This window comes from Canis lupus, chromosome 13, assembly GCF_003254725.2.
Source record: "Canis lupus dingo isolate Sandy chromosome 13, ASM325472v2, whole genome shotgun sequence".
Classification (NCBI taxonomy): domain Eukaryota; kingdom Metazoa; phylum Chordata; class Mammalia; order Carnivora; family Canidae; genus Canis; species Canis lupus.
The window spans coordinates 30,490,073-30,510,736 of NC_064255.1; the positions used below are offsets into that span (position 1 = coordinate 30,490,073).

General features: G+C 41.0%; 1 long non-coding RNA gene across 2 annotated transcripts in view; it reads left to right on the forward strand.

Moving 5' to 3' along the window:
- LOC112662433 (uncharacterized) overlaps window positions 1-20,182 on the forward strand; it is a 33,310-nt gene extending 13,128 nt beyond the window's left edge. Inside the window, exons 4-6 of one of the 2 annotated variants that reach the window (XR_003138524.2) lie at window positions 14,447-14,650; window positions 18,483-18,620; window positions 19,990-20,182. This is a non-coding gene — a long non-coding RNA (uncharacterized LOC112662433). Of the gene's footprint in view, window positions 1-14,446; window positions 14,651-16,760; window positions 17,211-18,482; window positions 18,621-19,989 lie in introns of those variants that run through there. The other variant, XR_003138525.3, reaches the window with a different exon arrangement.
- Window positions 20,183-20,664: the final 482 nt, after the last annotated feature.

Consider the following 20,664-nt stretch of genomic DNA (forward strand, 5'->3'; position numbering starts at 1 on the left):
TTTCCAATCCAGACTTTGTAATGAATGAATGAATGAATGAATGAACACAGGCCTCTTCTGTGGGCCCAGGGGTTGAAGTATGGAAGAAAGCTAGAATCTGAGCCTCGTAATAATGATTATGATAATATTGACTAGCCAGTCAGCCAGCTTTGGACTAGCAAGTCTGCTTACCAAGCAACAGAGTATGTGATACCACTGTGATCTTCATCCAAGTCCTCCAACGTAGGTACACGGCCTAACTTGCAAATGAAGACATTGAGGTTCTAGGGGGACATGGACACCATTGACTACACAGCAAGAGTCCAGTTCTTCTGACATCATGGACAGCAGCCATTTCGCGCTATCACATGTCCTTGTGTTTTGACCCAAGCAAGAAACCCACAAAATATAGCTTCTGGAGCAAGAGTCACATGCAGTGGGCCTTTCTGGGCTTCTCTTTGCATCCAGTGGGCCTATCCCAAACAGGAGCAGAATATACCAGTGGAAGAGGACATTTCAGAGCCAGGTCTGAGCCCAGAATTTAGAAAAAAATACATTTTTCCAGTGTTTGCTTTGCCAAGCTCTGTGCTGCATGAGTGGGACAGAGCAGGAGTCAGGAACTCTGGCCCATCGACCATCTCTGGCCCTGCTGCCTGTTTGGTTAAATAAAGTTTATTGAACATACAGCCACATTCATTTGTTTACCTACTTCCCATGGCTGTGTTTGCAGCACAACAGCACAATGGAACAGCTACAACAGAGGCTGTATGGCCCTCAAAAATCTAAAATTATTTACCATCAAGACTTCTACAAAAAAAAAACCCAGTGGATTTCTGAGGGCAATGACTAGCAGAGGAGTCAGAGAAACAGTGAACAACTGTCCTTGAAGGGAAGCCTGACAACAGAAATACGACCAGGACACAGAAGTGGAGCACGGGAGGGAAAGTTATGTAGCGCTGTCTCTATGAGGGAAAGAGGGGCGGTGGCCTTCCACAAAGAAACAATGAGTGACATCTGGGTGGCACAGTGAAAGACCGACAGTAGTCCTCATAGTGGGAGGACACTGCAGGCATTGGGAGCAGCTCACACAAAAGTGTTGAAGCAAGAATCAAATTGCTTTAGTGGGAGCATCCTCTTCAGCAACAGAGATGAGATTCAGAGAAGACTCGCCTACAGTGAGTCAGACGAGTGATGCGCATTGTCCCGTGCAATCCTGAGAACAGACCTGCTGGGCAAGGCTTACCCCCCATTTTACAAAAGAGGGGGCCAGAATGAAAAGAAATCCAGTAACACACCTCTGTTCTCAGAATAAGAGGTGGCTTTTTCCCAGGCTCCCAAAGTCTCTGCCTGGCCCTCTGCCACACAGCCAGGCAAATCACCTCCACCAGGGCCACCTAGCCTTGCCCCGGCCCCCGCCAGCCGGTGGCCATGCCTTCTCACCTGTTTGGGTGGGAGCACCATGGTGGAGGGGAGCATGCCAGCGGCGCAGGGAGTGGCGGGGAGGGACCTCTCCAGGCCAGTGCAGCAGCTGTCATGACCACTTTAACTCCTGTAATGTTGAGGCGGGCTCTCTTCCGTGTGGGGGAATAAGCCTGGATTGATATGGGCAGTGGCCAGTGACCATTAATCACAATGAAAAGCAGCCACAGTCACAAATTCAAGGAGAGCTCATCTTCCCTGCACTCCCGTCATCCCTTCACCTTATTTCGCCGAGGAGCACTGCATCCGAAGTCTGCAATCAACCCAGGCCCCAGGCAGCTGAGGGAATCTGAACAGGTTTGATTATAATCCACTTCACCTTCACACTCCGATCCGCAGTGAGAATGTGCGAAGGAGCAATGCCTAATCTTATTACATTAATGCATATTTAAAGGACCATCAAGGGAGAGAGACAGTGTCTAAAGCAATGGGCAGAGGTGATAAAATTATTTTTGAAAAGCTTAGCTCATTTGAGCTTTGAAAATCAACTGATTGTCTGAAAATCTTTGCAATCACCGTGGTGAGACAGGATACAATGGTTTCTTTTTCCGCAAAAAGAAAAAAAAAAGAGGTCATCATGGCAACTTTTGAAGAAGAGCCATGTCTTATGTATTTTATTTTTTTATTATGGTAAAATACACACAACATAAAGTTTAATATTTTAGATATTTTTTAGGGTACAGTCAGTGGCATTAAACGTATTCCTATTGTAGCACATCCACCTGTCTCCAGAACTTTTTTCATCTTCCCAAACTGAAACTCTGTCCCCACTAAAGGAGAACTCCCCATTCTTCCCTCTCTCAGATTCTGACAAACAGGATCTGCCTTCTGTCTCAGACTCTGATTTCTCCTACTACCTCCCATAAGTGGAATCATAGAGTGTTTGTCCTTTTGTAGCTATTTCCCTTAGCATAATGTTCTCAAGAATCATCTATCTATGCTGTTGTGTGTATCAGAATTCTCTTCCTTTGTAGCCTGAATAATATTCCGTTGTATGCATATATCACATTTCATTTATACACTCACCTGTCCACGGACAAAGGGGCTGCTTCCACTTTTTGGCTAATATGAATATTGCAGCCATTAACGTGGATGTATAAATATCAGATTCCTTGCTTTCAATTCCTTGGATCATATATCCATAATTTCTGAAGAAGCAGAATTTCTGAATCATATGATGATATTTTAATTTTTTGAAAAACCTCTACACTCTTTTCCATAGTAGCTGTACCATTTTGCATTCCCATCATCAGTGCACAAGACTCAGTTTTCTCTACATCCTCACCAGTGCTTGCTATTTTCCATTTTTTTTGACAAAAGTCATTCCAAGTGGTATCTCGCTATGGTTTGGTTTGCATTTCCCTAGTGATTAGTGACAATGAGCATCTTTTCTCATACATAGTCGGCCATTTGTGTGTCTTGAGACTTACTCAAGTTTACTCAAGTTTTTTTTTGCCCATTTTTAAATTGGATCATTTAGGGTTTTGTTGTTGCATCATGACATGGAGAAACAAAGTTTGGGCCAGCTGCATCACTCTCAAGTGTGAGAGACACAGCAGGAGAATCTAAATTACCAAAGGCATCAGTAGTGTTATTCTTTAGGATCTTGGACCATTTGCACGGGGAAAAGGAAGTGCATCAAAAGCTGAGAGATCCTGCTGATCTGGAAAGAGAACCACACTTTAGGAAGAAGAGATGATGTTCTGCTTCGCCCTTGAGGAGAAAGAACTGTCCTGAGATGTAGTTAGCCTGATGGAGGGAATCATCATTCTGCAATCCACATGCCCAGATCCCTGAACTATCCTAGCTGAACACGCCTCCAGCCTTGGTGATCAGATAACCTGGGATTTTGAGTCTCTGCCAAGGTTTTGAAGACATTTTTACGGAAGCTTAAGTGAGTATCTGCTTCAAGGAATTTTGCTCTGCTATGTTCATTTTCCTTTTTTTTTTTTTCTATGTTCATTTTCTTTTCTCAATTCATTGGGGTTTCTCTGACCAGTCTCACCAACCCTGAACTGTCAACTGGCTTTACAAAGAACTGATGAATTCTTCCATTTATTCTTAGACCTATAGCTCATTTTCTATAGTTTTCTAACATGTCAGGGCAAGACTCATGCTTTTATTTGCTTGGGAAATTTCTCCGCTATCTCTAAAAGGTCTCTTCCCTCTAGAATTCATTTCCTGTAAGGTTCCCCTTCATTTTCCTGAGTGAGTCCATTCATTCACTTAAGCTTCTGCTAAAACATTTAAACCTCACCATAACCTTTGGATTTTGTAATTTCCAAAGATACATTCTTCCTTTGGAAAATTTTTCTATGATCCTTAGGAACATTTTTTATTTTGTCTTTTCTAGCTAGCAATATTTATTTGTTTACTTTCTTCTATTTTTTGTAATAAAATTGTATTATAATGTTATATTAAATAACAAATTTTATTATATTAAGTTTTGTCATCTATTATAAAGTTGGATTTGAGCAATGAGGAAGTCAGACGTAGCTGCCCATACTACTGGATCTCTGTAAAGTTCCGGACACCTGAGCCTGGATCTAGACAATGCTGTATCCCTGTGTGTCTCCCAAACCCTTGTGTGGCATTTCCAAGATGATCCAAAGATTAAGCATTGTTATCGACAGGCTCTTCATGCATCTGCAGCTTGCTCAGAAACAGACTGACCAGCTTTAATTTCCTAGAACTAAGAATTTCCTCAGAATGAGGGACTTTCAGTGCTAAAATCAGGAAAGTCCAGGCAACTTGATATGAATTGGTCATCTCAACTCAAATCCAAGCCCACACCTGGCCACCAGGACCAATCAGCAGGTGAAAGTTTCAAGATAAGGGGCAGGAATTACAAAGCACAGCTTTTTTTTTTCTTTTTTTTTTTTTTTTAACATTTTCAAGGTATACCTAGAAACTGGAAATAATTTTGACAAGGTCTGAGGTAAATGAGTGATGTTGTACATGAATGGAGCTGACACATCTTTGTCACCCTGTGTAAATTCCTGGGTCACTGTGAAATGTTCAGACAAAGGGCATTCTCCTTGGTCCACTTGATCCCCTAGGAAACCAGGATCCTTGATAAAGGGTGGGAATGGTTACAAAGAGGACTCACATGTACTGTGAGCCTTTAAACCAGGCGGTCATACCACTTGCTCTGCTTCCCACTTCACAGGAGCCCACACCAGTCTCCTGAGAATATGGATAGGACATTCCCTCCATCTGACGTGGCTCCCACCCACACCAAAGATTAAGCCCCCGAACATTTAGTACAAGATGGCATAGCTGAGCAACTTGAGACCCTATAGAAAGATGCCAGGTTAGAGTAGTAGAGATTGAGTGGGTACAGGAGCATAAGATAATAGTGAAGCTCACTAAATAAGACAAAACATACATATTGCTCAGTGCTTACATAAAAACGAACATTTTACAATGTACTTTCATTTACCATCCTTTGCTCATTTGTTTCAATGAGATGCTTGTGAATAATTTTATATATTTTCAAAAATGTACATATGAAGAACCATTTTACACCGTTTTCTTGATCATCACATCAGGATAATTGTGATCTGGAGTTGCAATCACCGTGGCGACATTTTTGTGTTTCAGAACAAAAATTAGGCAGAAATAACTCAGTGTGTCTGCACCTGAATGTCCCTAAATCCCCTAGAATTTAAGAGATTCTTTACTTCCCAAATAGTCTGATCCTCCATTGCATAGCTCCTATAGCAGCAGGTCCAAGGTGTGTGTGTGTGTGTGTGTGTGTGTGTGTGTGTGCTCGCGCGCGTGCACCTGCACACAAGTGAGTCTCTTCATTTCCTGAGCTAGTACGGGCTACTTTTCATGCTCCCTGCTCTCACTTTGCTCCCAGGCACTGTGTGAGCTAATGTTCTTCCATCTTCCTTCATTTCCTTATAAAGCCCTGGCAAAGAGTTCTGGTTTGTAACAGACTTTCACCGAACACTTGGGAGCAATGGAGGTGAGATTATTTCAAACTAGATTGCATTCAGCTACGAGAAAAGGATCTATATTACTCATCTGCTCAAGGGTGTCAGGGCTAAAGTTTGTATAAATCTCTCAGCCTTTCCCTCATGATCACAAGATAACTCAAGCCATTCGCATTGAGGAAGGAAAAGGGAGGAATGAGGGAAGCAGAGAAAGAAAGAATAGTTTCTGTAATTAGGGAAGCAAAAAATTTTCTCCAAAATGTTTAGCAAACATCTGCTTCTGTTCTGCTTTCTGAACCACGGCCTCTAGACGTGTAAGTCTTTAATTCCCCAGACTCTACAGTAGAGGAAGGAGAGGAATAAAATAAAATGTTGGAAGGAATATTGAGTAACCCCCTCTCCAGGATCTGCCTTGGAAAGTAGCTCACTGGTCATGGTCCTTACTCTGGAGTCCGCTTTGTGTAAAATTGTTACAGCTCTGTCATCTTTCTTTTGATTAGTGTTTGTGTGGTATATCTTTTTCCACTCCTTTATTTTTAAAATATCTATGACTTATACTTCAGGTGGGTTTCTCATAGACAATATTAGATGAGTCTCATGTGTTATCTACCCTACCAATTTGTCTTTTAATTGACATATTTAGACCATTAACATTTAAAGTGATTATCGATATAGCTGCATTAATATTTATCATATTTGTTACTGTGTTTTATTTATTGTCCTTTTTCTTTTCTTAAAAATCATCCTCTTTTGCTGCCTTCCCTAATTTTAACTGAGCATTTTATATAATTTCATTTCCCATCCCTTCTTAGCAGTGTCAATTTTACTTAAAAAAATTTTTGTTTAGTGACTTTACCAGAGTTTGTAGTATACATTCACAACTATTCTGTCAACTTTCAAATTACACTATACCACTTCACTGGTAGTGCAGACACTTAGAATATTCCCAATCTCTCACTACTTTTTCTTATTGCATTGCTGTCCTTAACTCCATTTATCTATAAGCTACAGTCACCCAACACATTGCCAATATTCTTATTTTGAACAGTTATCTACTACATCAATAAAGAAAAAGAAAATATTTTATTTTACCTTTTCTTATGGACTGAATTGTGTCTCTTCAAAATTCACATGTTAAAGTCCGAGCCCACAGTCACTTAGAATGTGACTGTATTTGATGGAAGGGTCTTCAAAGAGGTAACTGTCTTAAAATGAGGTCATTACGGGTCAACCTTAATCCAAAAGACTGGTGTCCTTATAAGAAGAGAAATTAGAACACACATACACACACACACATGTATGCAGAGGTAAGATGTGAAGACGGGGAGAAGATAGCCACCTACAAGCTAAGGAAATATTTCCCCACAGAAATAATCTTGCCAACACCTTGAGGTCAGACTTCTAGCCTTTGGAACTGAGAGGAAATACATTTCTGTTAAGTCGCTCAATATTTTGTTATAGGAGTCTTAAAAACCAGTATCTCCATATATTCCTCTAAGGTTCTTCTCTTCTTTATGTAGATTTTAGCTTCTGAGCTACATCACTTTCCTTCTCTTTGAAGAGCTTCTTTCAAGATTTTTTGCAAGACAGACCTACTGCCCACAAATCATCTCGATTTTTGTTTGAGAAAGTCTTTGTTTTTCCTTTACTTTGAAGGGTGATGTTGTTTTATACAGAGTTTTAGGTTTGTTTGTTTTTTTCTCTTTCAACACTTTAAATATTTAACTTCACTCTCTTCTCACTTGCATGGTTTCTGAAGAGAAGATGGATGAAATTCTTATCTTGCTCTTCTGTAAGTAAGGTGGACTTATTTCCTTCCAGCTTCTTTTTTTCTCCAACTTTTTATTGTGGTAAAATATACATAATAGAAAATCTACCTTCTTAACCATTTTTAAGTAGATTCATAATGATGTGCAACCATTATCGTCATCCATCCCCAGAACTCTTCATTTTGTAAAACTGAATTCTATACTAATTAATTCCATACCAATTCCATACCAATTCTATACCAATTCTATGCCAATTAAATTCTATACCAATTAAACAATAATTCTATACCAATTAAACAATAATTCCCCCTCCTCTGGCAACCACCATTCTACTTTCCATTTCTATGATTTTGATTACTCTAACTACCTCATAGAAGTGGAATCATATAGTATTTGTCTTTTTGTGACTGGCATATTTCACTTAATATCATGTCCTCATGACTCATCCATGTTATAGCATCTGTCAGAGTTTCTTTCTTTTTTAAGGATGAATAATAGTTCATTGTATGTATATACCATATTTTGTTTATCCAGTCATCTGTCAATGGACCCTTGGGCTGCTTCCACCTTCTGGCTACTGTGAATAGTGCTGCTATGAACATGGGTGTGCAAATATAGGATTGAGTCCTTGCTTTCAACCCTTCTATGTGTCCACCCAGAAATGAAACTACTGAATCATATGGTAATTCTACTTTTAACTCTTTGAGGAAACTTCCACACTGTTTTCTACAGTGACTGCACCATTTTTCATTTCTACCACCAGGGCACAAAGATTCCAATTTCTCCATATCTTCACCAACATTTGTTATTTTCTATTATTTTGATAGCACTCATCCAAATGGGTGTGAGGTGGTCTCATTATAGTTCTAATTTTCATTTTCCTAATGATTAGTAATTTTGAGCATTTTTCATGTGCTTATAGCCCACTGTGTATTGTCTTTGGAGAAATGTCTGTTCAAGTCCTTTGCTCATTTTCAAATCAGGTTATTCATTTTTTGTTTTGAGTTTTAGGTGTTCTTTATATATTCTGGATATTAATCCCTTATCAGATGTATGATTTGAAAATATATTTTCCATTCTGTGGGTTGCCTTTTTATTCTGTTGATAATATATTTTGATGCATAATTTCAAAAAAATTTAATGAAGTCCAATTCATCTTTTTTTTCCTTCTGTTTCCTATGATTTCGGTGTCATATCTAGGAAATTTTTGTCAGATACAATGTAGTGAAGCATTTTCTCCACATTTTCTTAAAGTTTTATAAAAATTTTATAGTTTTAGGTCTTGTATTTAGGTCTTGATTCATTTTGAATTAATTTTTGTATATGGCTTTAGGTAAGCACCTAACTTTATTCTTTGCTATATGCATATGCAGTTTCCCAAAACCATTGTTGAAAAGAGTTTCCTTTCTCCATTGAAATATCTTGGCACCCTTATCAAAATTCATTTCACCATACAAGTGATGGTTTATTTTTACGATCTTTATTATTTCTCATTGGTCTATGTGTCTATCTTTATGCCAGTACCATACTTTTTTTTGTAACTGTTGTTTTGCAGTAAGTTTTGAAATAAAGAAGTGTGTAAATCCTACAGATTTTTTCTTTTTCAAGATTGCTTTGGCTATTTGCAGCCCCTTGAGATTCCATCTGAATTTTAGTATGGATTTTTCTGTTTCTAAAAAAGTAATTCGGTTTTTAAAATGAGTTTGTTTGTTTGTTTGTTTATTCATTCATTCACAAGAGACTCAGACAGAGGTAGAGACAGGAAGAGGGAGAAGCAAGCTCCCTGCAGGGGAGAAATACCAGGACCCTGGGATCAGGACCTGAGCCAAAGGCAGATGCTCAACCATTGAGCCACCCAAGTGCCCCAGTAACTAGGTTTTAATAGAGGTTACATTGAATCTGTAGATCTCTTTGGATAGTAATACACGTTAACATTATTAAATTTTCCAGTCCATGAACATAAGATGCGGTTCCATTTGTTTATGCCTTTTTAAATTTCTATCAGCAATGTTTTATATAATTTTCATTATGCTAGTCTTTTGCCTCCTTCATTAATTTCTAAGCATTTTATTCTTTGGTGCTATTCTAATTGGAATTATTTTGATAATTTAGTTTTCGGTTGTTCATTGTTATGGTCTAGAAATGCAAGTGATTTGTGCATCTTAATTTTGAATCTTGCTACTTTGCTGAATTGATTTACTAGTTCTAGTAGGATTTTTGTGGGATATTTAGGGATTTCTACATATAAGATCACATTATACATGAGCAGACATAATTTTACTTCTTCCTTTCCAATTAGGATGACTTTCTTTTTCCTATCTAATTGCTCTGGCTAGAACATCCAGTACTATGTTAAATAGGTCAGTTCAGCTTTAGTAAAATTCTACTGAGTTAAACTTTGATAAAACAGTTTCCCCTAAGAATAACTTTATTAAGGATAAAAGAAATCTCTGGGCAGATTTCAAATGTTTACTTTTCCTTTCCCTCTGCTGGAAGCATGAGGGGATTTTTTTCTCCAAAATTCACCCTGAGAGTCTAGTGAAACTCTTGGAAGTAAAACTTATTAAAGTATGAGTCCCTGCTAAGGCTGCCCCCACCCTCCATTTTCTGTCAAGCTAGTCTATGCAGAGCCTCCAGCAAATCAACAAATAGCTGAAAGTGTCCCCAGTGATACTGGCTCCTGCTGTGGGCTTCTGCTCCCAGTAAGTCTCAATTCTCTGTATTTACCTTTTGATTTCTCTTATTTTGGTGATAGCAGATTGCCTTGGGACCTCAATTCTCTGATGAATCTAAGAAAAGTTGTTGATTTTCAGGTTTTTTGGCTTTTACCTTGTTGTGAGGATGGCAATGATAACTTTGAAGGTCTTCATGTGTCAGACTAGGAACTGCAATTCCCTGTGTGTGTTCTAATTGTGTTAAGAAAATCTGATTATTAGTTCAATTATTTTCTTAAATATAATAAGGCTGCATTAATAGCATTAGTTTGGAGTAAATTAATCAAAGCTTCCTTGTGAATTTGAGTTGTGAGTATGGAGCTTAATTACAAATGACTTGTCCTCACATTGGTCTCTTGGCTGACAGGTGCAGAGGGAGTGAAACAGGTTTCTCTGGACATGCAGTTGGGTGAAACTAGGCTCAAATTTTAGCTCTGCACTTTTGATGTGATCCAATTTCTCTGGTCATTCTGCTGGCATGTAGTTGAGCTCAAGTATCAGTTTATAGGTTTATAGGCAAAAGAAGTCTTTAGAGCCCTAAGCAGAAGCTTAGTATCCCTCAAGGAGGGAAGGAGTGAGCACAGGGCCTGACACAAGAAAGACACTTAATAAATACCTGTGGAAGTGAGGGTGTCTACTTTACTCACCGTATTTAAATGTGCTTTACTCACCGTATTTAAATATGCACTGTTGTATACTGCACAACCACAGAGTGCCCTTCGCAGGGATGGAATAACTACTTATTTTCACTGAACCTACCCTCTGCAGGGCTGGGTTCTTCTCAGAACTTGGTAAATATGAGCCCTATCGATAAATTCCAATATTTAGTAAAAGATTTGGAAAGGAGAAAAAAAAGAATAAAGTTAGTCAATTAAAGTAATGTGTGTATGTGTGTGTTTACTTCCTTAGAGAGTCAGGGTAGAGTAACTAGAAGGTAGAGATGGGGAGGAAATTCATATTCACTAGGAAAACTCCTATCCTAGGTGCCATATGTATATTTTTTCTCCAGTGGCTTTTTAGAATAAGAAATGTGACAATGACAGACACTGCCTGGCCCCCACTAATCCACTTATATTAATTGAGCACCTTCAATGTGACAGGAACTATGCTAAGTGCTTAGGAAACTAGTATAGACAGAATGAAGAAAGACCCTCTTCTCACAGGGCACCCAGAGAGACAAAAATCAATGAGAACACAGTGATATAAGCTATAAGCACTATTAGGAGGGAAGCACAATGCGTTTTAGGAGCACATAAGAGGAGCACCTACCACAGACATGAGCACTCTATGCGAATCTTTCCAGAAAGGTGACATCTCATCTGAGGTCTCACAGGTGTGTAGGAGAAAGTGAGGTAGGGTAGGCATTCAAGTAAAGGTAGAAGAATGTATAAAGGCCCAAATCACAGATGCTAATTATTAATGTTACTATTATTAGATCTTTGGTGTCATGGGGTATGGAATCAGTAAGATCCAAGTTCAAATTCTGGTTTTGTGACTGCCTGTCGTGTGGTCTTAGGGAAGTCACCTGATCTTTCTAAGTCTGTCTTGTTCTCTGCATCACACATATATGAATTTGTGGAAATGTTATAGGAAGAAGATGAACAGATAGCAGCATGGAACCTAGCACTGTGCCTGGCATTTAAAAGTTCTATAACACATTTCTCCTTTTATTCTCTTTAAAAAGTTTGACTTTTTTAATTTTATGAATTCCCAAGTCTTTTGGACACCGATAAGTTCCACCAAATAACATTTTCTGAAAGGTGCGAGATGCTGAACAAATATTCTATGTAATTACACGAGAACAACTAGCTGGTAAGCCACTCAGCGAGATCCCCCTGAGACATTACATGGTGGGGTACACTGTGAATTCTAGAAAGAACCCATAAAACAAATCTGCAAGATAATAAAGCCATATTATAAATCAGTACTGCAATTCTAGACTTTTAACTCAAAGTCAGCACAATACTTAGACCTCAGCTTACTTTAGACTTTTCTTGAAAATGCATTTTCTAAATCTAGAAGAAAAAACAAACCAGCTCTAAAATATTTTTGGTTCAATGCTACAGAAGGAGGCCAGTGGTGGGTCAACCCCATTCAACTGGAGTTTGAATCTGTGCTTCCCCCTCAACTCCTTTTAGGTCATGAGTAAATTGTATTGTGTTTGACATAAAATCAGTATCTGTCATGCACTCTTAGGCAAATGATAATTTTCTACTGAAAACTATTTCCTTAGTGATGGTAAATCTTCAACTGCTGTTGACAGATTCAATTTTTGCAAAGCACCAAAAAGTCTAGAAGGTGTGGGGAAGTATAATTCAGTTTAGCAGATATTATTGGGTACTTAATACCTGTCATTTGTTTGTTTGTTCTCAGGTTTGACCCCCTTCCCACCCTTTCTCTGCAAACAAACCCTCCATGTTTAACTCCATGAGTTAAAGTCAACCAATAAAAATCATGTTAGGAAATAGTAATGTTAGGAAATATGGTGTAGACGTTATTGGTGCATCATTCAGATCCCTGAGGCAGGGGGACCTTTTAGGTCTGGGGTTCCCATCTCCAAACCTCTGGGTGCTGCTGATAAGGGGCTCAAGCTTACTATCTTCTCTGTGGGACTGCCCCCGTACCTCACCTGGAATTGGCTCCGGGTTATATAGCCCTCTGGAATGCTTATCCAACCACTGACTTAAATAGGGTGTACAAAAGCTCATCTCAACACCTCAAGGCAGGAGAAAATACTGAGATGCAATTTGTACCCGAAAGCTCCCTGCAGTATGTCGCTGAAGTTAGATCTTACCCAGAACCCCACCCCTGCTTAAATCCCTGTCTTTCTCCATTATGCTCCCCTGACCATACAGATTTTTCCTGGGAGCTTCTCTTAGTGTATGATTTGTACACAGCTCCCTGTGTCAGGTTCTGCCTCCAGACTACCTGGGTAGGACAGTGGGAGAAGCCTTTCCCACTCTGCTTCTTGCAAACTGTCATCAGTGGTTCTGGCTCTTTCCCTATTCCAGCTCTAACCTTAGTCACTTTTCTAGTGCTAGCTCCCTTCTGTTCATTCCAGATCCTGCAAGGTGACTCTGTTCTCCAGACCCTCAGCTACCTTCCAGAGGTTTCACCCCCTCCAGGAAGCCTCATATGCTCAGCTTTGGCTGAATCCTTGAGAGGCTCCTCTTCCAAAGATCATACTCCCTCGCACAGTGCCAGCTATAGAGCTTTGGCAGCACTGTCACCCATGGTCCTCCAGCCAGAGGGGTGGTAGCAGCTTTCTCTACTTGTTAATCTCTCTGGGTTTCCTCACTTTTCCCTGTTTTCTGCTTTTCCAACACCTCTGTAATTAGTTCCCTGCATTAGATTGAGCATGGATCCCTCTGTTGAGCGCGGATTCTCTGTTCCTGTCTGGATACTGACTGGTACACTAAAATTCTTACATTGTGTTAAATGCAGAAGACAGGACAACAGTACAACTTTGCTTTGCCCTCAGATTACTCACAGGCATTAACTTGACCTTTGCAACATAGGCAACCCCTGCTCTGATTGATAGAGGGTCTATGGCAGGAGGGTAGAGAGACAGTGCACAAGCATCCTAGGCAGAGCTGGTTGTAAAATGGGCACTTGGCAGGGAAAGAGTCCCCTGGGAGGTGACTCTGGAGCTGAATGAAGGGTAGAGATTATGCAGGATTGCAGCCATAGGTTTTTTATCCCCCTGCTCCAAGCCAATTTTCCTCTTTAATGATAACAGAAAGGTGTGCTGATCCTACTTAAGCCCCTCTCTTTACTCCCTCATCTGGCTGGTGGTAAGTCAATTAGACTTGTAGCTACCCAGCACAAGGATGTGAGGAGACTGGGCTCATGATAGTGAGCAGGTGCTCTGAAGCCTGAGATGAACATGATGCAAACTGTGGCAGCAGGGGCAAAGGGGGGACAGTAAGGTAGCAGGGTAGGAGAAAATGTTTCCAGAATGAGTCATTTCCAAAATAGCCAGTCTTTCTCCCTCTCTGACTAGGCTTTCTAGGTTACATAAGGAGTGGTTCTCTCTACTCTAGGTGTCTCAGTGTTGTCTGTGGCTGGGCAGTATCAACATCACCTCAGAGCTTATTAGATACGCACCCTCTCAAGCCCCTCCTGGGCCCATTGAATCAGCAAGTACTGGTTGGGTGCCTTCAGTCTGTGCTTTAACAATATTCCAAGTCATCCTGATCCATGCTAACATTTGAGATGCACTGGTCCAGATGACCTCAAGGTCCAGATGACCTCTTCATGTTCTAAGGGCCTAATGGAGCCACACTTGGTATCTGATATGGGAGAGAAACAGAATCACATCACAGCCAAGGAGGAGGGCCTCACAGAGATAAGCACTCACCATGAGGTAGGCACATGTGTCTCTGCTTTATTTGAGACTGATGAGTCCTCCCTTTCTGAGCTCTGATTTGTGGTACGAAAACTTCCTAGCTTTTCATTCTCATTTTCTGATTCTTGCTTCCTGGATTCTACCCAAAGACTTGTTTCTCTGTCACTGCTCAAATTTTGTTTTTCCCAAGTTTTCTGGCCTTTGGTCTCTCCCCAGCTCAACAACCAGAATTCCAGTTAAGGGCTGGAGCCTCTCCAAACCAGCAGCCTCCCTGACCTCTCCCAAGAGGCCTATGCTTCCAGCCACCCTACCCATTGCCTCCACTGGGAGTTCTCCTGAATGCGTATCTGAGGCATCCATGTCCTACGAAGACACTTGCACAGCTCTCTACAACCACAGAGGAAATAAGTGTGCACCCAGGTACATGAATTATGACATCCTCCATGGTCTAACCCTGAGCCTGGTCTGCTTCTGCTCCTGCCTCATCTTCTGGCACTTCCTGTTCCACACAATGTGTCCCCCCAATGTCATTCAAGTCCCTCTCACTTTTGTTCTGTTCTCCTGTCACATTTTTCATGCAATCATGGGGAATTCATCCACTCATCCACTCATTCTATTCCCCATATGAGAAAGACTAGCTAATTGTCCATCAAACAAATTTTTACTCCAGACTCTATTTTTCAGTCTCCCTTGCAGTTAGATAAGCTGCATCTAGACTGACTTTTGGCCAATAGAATGTGTGTAGAACCCATAAGCCTCTCTTCACTCATCTGCTGACAGTCGTGTAGAATTTAAGGAAGGATGGCACATGAGGCAGCTGGGCTCCTGGGAAGCTCTGATTCAATATGATTCAAGCTCTGATTCAATTCAATATTGACCCACAATATGAAAGGAGCCTGAGTCCATGGGTGACTATGTAGAATGGAGCCCTTCCTCACACCATACCTCCTGCTGATCTTTAGTAGACTATGTCATGCATGAGAAATCATATAACTTTCATTTGTGATGCACATGGGAAAACAGTATCAAATAAAAATCAGTAGTTGTGAGCTATCCCTGCATTGATATTGCATAATAAAACAGTCCAGAACTCAATAGCTTACAAACACATCTATTCCTATGCTCATGCATCTGCAGGCCAACTGCAGTTTGGCTCATGTGAGCTGGTCTCTGCTGGGAAGACCTGCTTTGGGCAGCCAGCTTGGCTCCAGACTGCAGTTGAGTTTAGGTCTGCTCCACCTGTCCTTATCTTGTGGCCCAGGTTGAAGGGACAGGAGCTTTCTGGGCAAATCACCAGAGTCCAGGAACTGAGCCAAACTGTGCCAGCACTTTATATAGCACTTGAATTATCTGCTCTTATTAAATCTGCTCACTTTCTATTGTCTAAGCAAAAGTTAGTGAAGCAGGAGAGTACAATCCACCCCAAAGGTGGGAGGGAGTGAAAATGTACTTAAAAATAATTTGATAAAAGATGTGGAACCTCACAGAATTGCCACCATCACCACCCCTGGTCTGAGGTTCTCAGGTTCTTCCTCAGAGTACTACTGGTCTCACCCTTTCCTCACCCTGAAGGAAAGAATTTAGTGGATTCCCCTCCTTTCTAGACTCTTCATTTCTTTAATTTTTAGTTAAAATTAAAACTTGGGTGGTTTCCAACCTCCCCAGCCTCCATGTGACATGAAAGGCATCTGAAGCATTACAAGCTCTCAGAATCTGCTACAGATAAGGCAAACTGTGACCCCCATGTCACCATGGCTCCTAAATCATGCTGAACTGATTATAAACTGACCCATTTCCCTCCTACAGTATAAAGCATATTAATAATGCAAGTGTAGGAATTCAAATTCATACAGGAAATGCTCACTCTAAACATTTGTATTGTAAGAGTAGTAGGTGATTCCTAACACCTCTCATAACTGGTATATGCACATCAGAGTACTTTCTCTCAACAGCAGGTATAAGTTGCACTAACCCTTTTCTCTAGAAATATCTCTTTTTCATTGAAGTAAGTCTGACTGCACGGAGAAGAATGGGAGTTGAATCAGAGCCTCCCAGGAGCCCAGCTGTCTCATCATAATTCCCATTTTAGCAGGTTCCTGACATGTACAGAAGCTGACTGAGCAGAGATGTCTAAGTGTCACATCAATATTTGTTTCTACTTCCTCTATGGTTGTTAAAATTTTAGCAGGTCCAATGGTTCCCCAGCTTGTTGTAGTCATGGTTCTTCAGAGAAATAGAACCAATAAGAGATGGTAAATAGAAGATAGATGAGAGAGAGAGAGATACAGAGAGAGATCTAGAAAGAGATGTATTATAAGGTATTGGCTCATATAATTATACAGGCTGAGAAGTCCCATGATCTGCTATCTACAAGCTGGAGATCCAGGGAAGCTGAGGGTATAGATTCTAGTCTCGTGCTGAGGCTTGAGAACCAGGAGCGTGAAGGGCAGAAGTTCAGTATCCTAGCTTATGTGGTCAGAAAATGAGCGAGGATAAATCCAAACTTCCTCCACATTTTTATTCTTTTCAGGTTCTCAGTGGATTGCATGATGCCCACCCACACTGGGGAGAGCAATCTGCTTTACTCAGCCCACCCATACAAATACTAATCTCTTCCAGAAACACCATCACAGACATGCCCCAAAATAACGATTCATCAGACTTCTGGGCATTCTGTGGCCCTACCAACATGACTCAGGAGATTAACTGTCACACAATCCAAGACTACCTTCCTCCACCTCTCTCAAAGCTAGCTCCTGGGTACTGAGAAGAGAAGCTCCTTTTCTTCGCCATCCATAGCACATGGGGATAGCAGGGTGAGAGCTGGAGCAGCCAACCTGGACCCAGAGAAACTGAAGCTGTGTTGGAAAAACAGAACATTGAGATATAAGAAGCCCAGGTTCTCAGTGCCAAGGAGCTGCTATATCCGCCCTAACCTATTCATGTTCAGGTTGTCATAGGAGACAAAAGTAAACGTCTCTCAAATGTAAACCATGGTTCTTTTTGGTCTTTCTTACCACAACCAGAACATGTAGCTAAATAATATACCAACATTTGTGTCTATTTATTTATACCAAGTACTTTGTATTCCCCTTGAATATGAGCACTGGCCCTTTCATTTGACATTCATGAAAAAATATTGGACAGCAAACATCTGCAAAGGCATTGAGCTATGTACTTAAGAGACAAGACTATCTACACCAGATTCTGTCTCCTAACCCACCTTGTACCATACTTACCTGAGCTTCAGCCATATCGTTAATCCCCAACACACTCCCGTGTCTCTACACCTTAGCACTTACTCTCTCATCTGCCTGGGATGCCTGCCTTCCCCCTTTTAGCCAGCCGGAAGAACTCCTACTCACCCTTCAAGTCCCTGCAACTAGGAAGATTTCCTCCATGGCCAGGGTGGAGTCCTTTGCCTTTTGAGATTCTCCAACACCTTTTATGTATAACTTTATCATAGAATTTGACACGTTTGATCACTCTGCCAAAATGCAAGAGCTTTTTCAAAGGAGGTGACTCTACTTCCATTCCACATTCAACAAGTAATGACTGAGCTCTTGGCATGAACCATGCCTTGTACTAAACATTGGTCATTGAGCCAAACAGCCAGAATTCCTGTTCTCATGGGGCTGATGGTGTAGCAGACGGAATAGCAATTGAATTAGCACACAGAGGAAATGTCTAACAGTGACAGGCGCTGAAAAGAAGAAGCCCTGGTTTTATAAGAAGTCATGACAGGGGATCTAACGTGGTCAGAGATTAAGTGCACAGAAGGCTCCCTTTCGAGTATCGTGCCTGAGCTGAATCTGAAGGCTCTAATTCATCTTTGGGCCATGACAAGTACCTAGGAGGGCACCTGACACATAGAGGATGATCATCAAATATTCGTTGGAGGAAGTAATAATAAGCTATTGATAAATGCTTTAGGTTATAATTACATTTTCATAGTATTGCATGGCGTAAGCCTCTAACACATTTCATCTCACAATAATAAAATATGTTCTATGATTAATATTCTTATTTAATAGACGAAAGAAACAGAAGCAAAAAAAGTTATGTAAGTTTTCCAAGGCTACACAGCCAGGAGGTGAAACTGTGACTTGAACCCAAGCAGTCCGGCTGGCGTCTCAGCAATTAGCCACTACATTGCTGTGCACCTGCTTCGTGCCAGCTGTTTTGCTTGCATTATTTCTTCTCATACCTGAGAGAGGTGCTTTGTTTTGTTTTGTTTTTTCTCTTTTTGTAGATGCCAGAATTAGAACTGAGGCATGAAAATCTCTCCATCCAAAATAATTAGGTCAAGAAGAGAGTCAAGCTTGGTGCCCCACAGACCTCTACCTGGATTCTCTTCACAGCACAAAAGTGTCCTCTGGGACCTGAGAAGGTAACAGTGATAGCCAAGGGTTTATGGGAGGAGGGAAAGAAAGAGGAGAGGACGAGGAGGGGCACTGGCCCCTGTTTAGATCCTCTACCCTTTTCTTGGGATTCAGATTTGGGGTGTTAGAATAATGCAGAAGTTAAAGGCAGTCAGCTCTTCACAAACACCCTGGAGCCCTTCTATTTCTTTATGGCTCTCTACCTTTGCCGTCACTTTGCATTTGTAAAAAGCATCGCAATCACTTGTAATACTGCCTGATTACAAGCTCAGTCTATTTTCCTATGCAAATAGGACACTGCCCATAGTATGAAAATGTTATAGAAAATTACTTGCACTCAATGGATTTTTTTAAAGAAAGATTACAAGTTGCATCTGCAGATTTTCAATCCATTTTTCCCCCAAATGTATGGAACTAATATTGAGCTACTGTCAAACACTCCAAAAGGTGTGTGAGCAGGGAACCCACCAGAGAGTGGGAGGGGTCGCAGAAATCTCTGCTGACTCAGCTACCACAGCTGCAAGATGAAAAGTATAGAGACCTAGCTGTCTGTGCACATTCCATACCAATCATGTTAATTGGAAACTGGAAAGAGGAAATGGTCACAATCAACACATTTATCACCCAGAGGGCTGAGTATTTCATAAATTTAATCCAGCAAAGGAATTGGAAAATAGGATTGATGCCTGTAAGAATCAGGGGCGGGGAAGGGGCCCCTCTAAACAACCTTTTGCAGCCATATGGCTGGGATTGCTGGCAAATATTTTATTTGGAGCTATTAGAAATATGAAAAGGCAGCTTCCTCCTGGCCCCTGGCTGAAGTATTGTAGCTTTTTTTATGGTCTTTATAAAAGAAGAGCAATAAAGAGACACAAACAGGGTAGTTAAGTTTAATGGCGGTAAAAACCAGACACCTGAATCTATGTAATTTATTTTCCTAAAAACTCACCCGACTGAGGCTGCTATTAATTAGCATGGAAATGTATTGCAGAGCCAAGATTGCAGGAGGTTTGCTATCTTGGCTACTTTATAAAAAAGGAAAAACACAAAACAACCAGAAACATCTTTGTCACTTCATCGTAAAAGGAGGTGGAGAAAAGTCATCCAAACAGCTTGGAGGCTTCATCTGGAAACATAATTGTGAGAGATCCCAGCTCTGCAGAATTCCGGCAGGAGCTTTGCTCCACCAGGAGGAGGGGGCAGGGGCAGCGTGGGAGAAGGGGGAGGCACACCAGATCAGCTAAGAGCCCTCCTGAAAGAAGAGTCAAGATCAAATGCAAGTGTGCCAGTTGCAAGGCCCATATTTGATCGGTGGTTGGTTGGTTCTCAGTACGTAGCCCACATTCCACTACCTACTGTGTTCTGTTGGCTTCTCAGCTGCCAAATAGACCATGTGCCTGGTTCCTGGAACACCAAGGATTCAGAGCCTGGCAACGAGCAAATTACAGTAACTTCTCTAAAGCCTTCATTTACCTGTCTGTGGAATGAGTCGGGTTCTCCACTTACTACTCATTTTATTTGCACTATTCATCACCACAGACCTGGGTGGGGACAAGTCAATAAAACTCAACTGAACCACTACAGTTTCTACAGCAAGTTGTTGCTCAATAAATATTTAACAAAGAATGTGGCCAGATTACTGAAGGTGATCTGATCGAACCACATTCTATCTGCGCACTTCTGAAAAAGATATCCAAGGAGTTGCTTGCTTGCTTTCCCTTTCTTTCCTTCTTTCCTTCCTCCCTCCTTGCTCCCTCTCTTCCTCCTCCTCTTCCTCCCTGCCTTCCATCCTTCTTCTTTTTTGGGAGTGGGAAAGGGAAACATAAATGAATATTCATTTGACTTTATGAGTATGGTGTAACAGAACTAAGTTCTCTTGTTGGGAAGACAGGGTCAGACATTACTTCTGCTATCCATTTACTGTGTATCTTTGAGCAAGTTACTTCACCTTCACACTCTGGCTTGCCCTACATAAAACAAGAGTACAACCTGGCTTTCCATAGGATTCAGATGAGAGAACTCGGGAGAGAGTTTGGAGCCCGGCCAGGTCAT